Source organism: Ascaphus truei, chromosome 5 (genome assembly GCF_040206685.1).
Source record: "Ascaphus truei isolate aAscTru1 chromosome 5, aAscTru1.hap1, whole genome shotgun sequence".
Classification (NCBI taxonomy): domain Eukaryota; kingdom Metazoa; phylum Chordata; class Amphibia; order Anura; family Ascaphidae; genus Ascaphus; species Ascaphus truei.
Genome location: NC_134487.1, coordinates 30488727 through 30494073, shown reverse-complemented (window position 1 = coordinate 30494073; position 5347 = coordinate 30488727). Strand labels below are relative to the sequence as shown.

At 40.7% G+C, this 5347-nt stretch overlaps 1 long non-coding RNA gene across 1 annotated transcript; it reads left to right on the top strand.

Annotated features, from left to right (window-relative positions):
• The first annotated feature begins 491 nt into the window (after positions 1-491).
• On the top strand, positions 492-3424 carry LOC142494367 (uncharacterized). Its single transcript, XR_012801398.1, has 3 exons — positions 492-697; positions 1035-1124; positions 3197-3424. It is a non-coding gene; the product is annotated as an uncharacterized LOC142494367 (long non-coding RNA).
• Positions 3425-5347: the final 1923 nt, after the last annotated feature.

The window sequence follows — 5347 nt, the reverse complement described above, 5'->3', positions numbered from 1 at the left end:
CGGGCACCCAACCACTCTGTCCACAAGGATATAACCCCTCACCCTTATATGTGGTCAGCGCTGCCACTATAATGTATATTGGTGCACTTGTGCATGGGGTACCTGCCGGGTGCAAGTGCACCCAGGCGCGCTGCATCCTGCGATGGGGTACACGGACCCAACGATGATCCACGTGGGATGTCCACCTCAAGGACAGTCTCTTCCGTGGGGGTGATCTGGTCCAGGATGCTGCTGTGTCCTGTCTGTGTCCCTCACTACAAGCTACAGGGGCAGTTTTCCTATCTTCTGGGCCTGTCCCCGTAGCAGCCACAAACTGAGAGGAATTGGGCCTAGCTGGGGACTATCAGGGGTCTCTGGCCTAGTGCAGATGCCACAGGCACCTGCACACTCACACCCTACCCCTTCAGTATCCAGCTTTCAATTAACTGTCAGAATCCCAACTGTCAGAATTCTAACTGCCATACATCTCTCAGCCCTATTGGTTGCCTGGCAATTCGTCCTGCAGCCCCTGAGGCTGCTGAAACTTGTAGTTCCCCTGCTGTGCTATACTCCTATGGAGAGATAAGGGGACAAACAGGGGAACAGGGGGACCCAGGCTATACTTATTATAATTAAGTATATAATGAATGCCAAGAATATCCTGGGACAGACAATATAATAAGGGTCTTTCGAGTAACCCCTTAGCCTTTATGATAGAGTAAGTAATGCTAATGCTAGCGAGTTTCTGACTTGGGGAGAAGAACAGGGAAAGAAAATACTTGGGAACTGTATTATGCACTACCTTTTAACTATACAACCCTTACATTGTTATAAATAACTCACACAAGACACATAATATAAGGTGGTAGTAAGGCTAAAGCACATTTAATGAAACCAGCATAACTTACAAAAACATACAACATTCACAGATAAATTAACCTCTTGCCCTCCTGCCAGAAGCACTTAGTGGTAGATCCTCAGCAGTCCGTTAATGTGTTATCATTATGTTATCACCATTTTGTATGTATGTATGTATGTATTTCTTTTTCATTGAGGGCCTATCCTGCTGAAACCTGATACTTCATATCGAGCAAGCCTTCCATGCAACACGTTCATATCCACTGCTGTTATTCTATTGAGAAATTGTGAGTCCCCAACTGTGATTCATTGAGCTGTTTTTTATGTAGAACATACTACACTATATATTTTTTCATTTTTTCCCCCACATATGGTGACATCTGCGCTCCCCACAAGCTTCTTTCTACAATCAACGACAGGAGTAATTGGATCTTCTCCTTAAGGGTTGAGCTGCGAAGTCCACTAATTTATTTAATTATTCATTATTCACAATATTTACACATTTATATATAAGAGCACTTTTTCACAAAAGGTTTAAATTATAATTATCGCACCTCTATTAGAAGCGCCTCACAAACCCTTTTTTTGCTACTGAGTTTATGACTGAACTTCCAACAGTAATGTGGAAGGAGGTACTGGGGCCAGGTTTGGGAGGAAGTATGAGGAGCTCTATTTTTGCCATGGTAAGTTTAAGTCGGTGGAGGGCCATCCAGGATGATATTGCAGAGAGACATTCAGAAACTTTGGTCTGTATAGCAGGTGTAAGGTCAGGGATTGAAAAGTAAATTTGTGTGTCGTCAACATAGAGGTGACATTTGAACCCAAGAGATGCAATTAGGTCACCTAGAGAAAGTGTGTACAGAGAAAAGAGGAGAGGTTCCAGGACAGAGCCCTGGGGTACCCACACAGAGAGAGGTTGATCGAGGAGTAGGTGGTGTTAGCAGAAGAGACGCTGAAAATACGATGGGAGAGGTAAGAGGAGATCCAGGATAGAGCTTTGTTATGAATGCCAAGAGTATGGAGAATGTGAAGGAGAAGAGGGTGGTCCACCGTATCAAATGCTGCAGAGAGTCGAGTAGTATGAGCAGAGTGTAATGAGCTCTGTCTTTGGCAGCATGGAGGTCATTAGTTATTTTAGTGAGGACTCTTACAGTGGAGTGAGCAGTACGGAAGCCAGATTGTAGAGAGTCTAGGAGAGAATAGGTGTTGAAAAAATGGAGCAAGCGAGAAAATACAAGATGTTCAAGGAGCTTAGAGGCAAAAGGCAGGAGGGAGACATATCGATAGTTAGAAAGACAGGTAGGGTCGAGCTTGCTGTTTTTGAGTAATGGTATAACTGTTGCATGTTTTAAGGAGGAGGGAAAGGTACCAGAGTAGAGGGAGGAGTTAAAAATGTGTGTGAGCATAGGGATTATAGTAGGAGCAAGTAGTTTTAGGAGATGGGAGGGAATGGGGTCAAGAGGGCAAGTGGTAGAGAAAAGGAGAACAGCAGTGCCACATCCTCCTCTGTGACAGCGGAAAAAGAGACAAGGAAGGCAGGAGCAGAGTTAGGAAGAGATGTAGGATGGGAGGAGGAAACAGAGGGGATGTCCTGATGTATGGATTCTACCTTTTCCATTAAATAGTCAGCAAAGTCCTGAGGTGAGATGGAGGAGGAAGAAGAGGCAGCTGAGGCAGGTTTTCTGTATTGATGTACGTAACGCGTATCCCCAAAGGTGATTTGCGTTATGATACTCTTGTGTTAGCGCTAAAAATATTGCATCAATACATTTTAACAAACATGTGGCTTACTCATAGGCAAATCATATGGTAATGATCAGTTGACCTAACAACAGAGATCCTCAGACCTCATGTTAGTGCGTGGGAATAACGCTATAATATTTCTGACCTTCCAAAAGCAGGCGTTGCCTACATCCTGACATCAAGTTTTTTATTTATTTCCCAAAAATTACACGTGCCATACAAAAATATATATTAGCATATATATTAGGCGCCATATAAATGTCTGAAACACGATATAAACTATAGTATGGGTTTTAGTGATTAAAGTGATATGTTCTGTGACCTAATATGGTATATAATGTAATAATGACTGTATTAACTACACATGTAGCTAGGAAAAACTCGGTGCTGGGGGAGGAGACGTCCGTGATGGGGCTGGGGGCGTCCATTCCTTCCAATGCGACCCCCGCAGCATTAATCCTCCCAGGCCACAATTGGCGTGGTCACAGGACCACGTGCAATTGCGATGCCAAAAACAGTAAGGATTACTACATCTGTAGGGGTGTATAATAATATATATCCACCCATACCTCATTAATAATAACGATTATTATATTTTTATTAATTGACCTTTTAGACTTTGCTGAAAACTTGCGGGGGAGTATTGGCCTCTCCCTCCCCCCTCACGAGCCAATGATCGGGATAGAGCGTGCACCGCCATTGACCTCACCGATGCAACAGCATAGAACGAGGACAGACGAGTCAGCGTGGAGCTAGAAACAGACCTAGCAGGGAAACCTGTCGGCACCACACTTCTCCCAAAAAGTGTGAAAGCTGTTTAAATCTTGGCACCTTGAGAGTTGAATACCACGTGTTTTTATTCATATTTTATTAAAAAATGTATTATGCTATAGGTGTTTTTGCACTTTCTTTTTTCTCTTTTCATCTCCATTTTTATTTATGTACAATTAAAATAAATGAAGGCAGTACATGATAAATAATGGAAATAGTAACATGAGTAGCGCATCTTTAATGCACATTACGGTCTGACCAATGCGCATGTGCAGTGTATTGGAGAACGTGTCTATGAGAAATAGAAATCCCCGTTAATAGCTAATTTTACTAATGTATGTTATTCTGGCATCTCATTGGCTTTGAGGATACTCATTAAAAGGAAGATTGGGAATTTCCCAATTTCGGTAGCAATCGTTTTTAGCGCAAAAATAACAGACTTCTGTGGACCTACCCATAATACTTACATACTATTGACTCTGCCAACCAGCCAGGAACCTAAACATTCTTGAACAAACAGGTAAAAATGAATCCTTTCTTAACCCCTGTGCTGTGACAGATGAACCACATTGTTTTGTTTGTTTTGTGGGAGGTCAGATATAAACCCACTGACCACTCCTCCTGTAAGTGAATGTCCAGTTGTTAAAGGACCTACAGTATATTTAAGTGAGTAAAGACATTGACTCTGAGAGTACTGATACTGAGTGTGGAGCAGGGGAGCATGGTTCAAATTCCGGCGACAGCTCCTTGTGTTCTTGGGCAAGTCACTTTATCTCCCTGTGCCTCAGGCACAAAAAATAGATTGTAAGCTCTATGGAGCAGGGACATGTGCCTGCAAAAGAATTCTCTGTACAGTGCTATGTGCACTAGCAGTGCCATACAATAATTTGTTTTTATTATTTAGGTGAGCAGAAGTATTTTGCACTCGAATGCTTTCTTGGAATGAAAAAAGCAGATTTGAAATCTTCGTTTTCAACATAAATAAGTTCAACATTACTTTCAGTTTCGGCTTGAACTCTTCACTGTGTTCCAGTATGAAAAGCAAAGGAAAGCTTATTTGCTTTGTAACTAAAGACAGAGCACTAGTTCAATAAATCACCTGAGGCTGCTTTTCTACAATAAAGCAACCTTAGAAAGACCACTGTGGAGAATCACCATCCTACCATCAAAGGACCTAATCAGGTTTATTTGTATGTGTTTGAACACTTCAAAAAGTTCAAGTAATAAAATAAAACAGGACCAGTCACCTGAACTATTTATTTCAATAACCGCAATTGTTATTAGGTTTATTCGTTTATCAAAAGGCTAAAATAAGATAGATTAGTAGCCAAAAAAGCAAATGTGTAAACTGAGAGTATGTGTGGTATTTGATATTGTTCTTTTAAAACAAATTGAATTTAATTGGATATATTGTGCATAATCTGGCTAAAAATGCTTAAGCTATTTGTTTGCAATGCTAATGCTGTCCCAGATCGACTGGTCATCCTTAGCGCTATAGATTTATATATGACTGCAAACTTCACCTTGAACTCCTTCCATGACTTCAGTTATAATAGTAATAGTGTAGCCAACCAAAATCCAAGACCAGATTATAATACTGTCTTTGAAGGAAACACATATGGAACCCATTGAACTTTTGACAGACGCACACATATTACTGGCTGAGGGTTAACCTGTTTGAAATGCCTATATATCCATCAATTCGTGGCATTGTCAGAAGGTTCTATATATTTGCTTTCCCATCTGTTTTTGCTGTAGTTAAAATTACCACATTGGCTCTATTTTCCATGTTATGTCATCTTGTCATTCTAACTACATATGTTATCTATCATACTAGCTTTGTAAACACAGACAAGAAGGAAATGTGAACTTAGTGGCCTGATGTTACAAATGATAGATATAGGTTTTATACATTTTTAGTTATTATAGAAATCCACCAAGTGATTAATTCCCAACATTACAGTTATTCATAGAATAAATATACTTTATAGAGCTT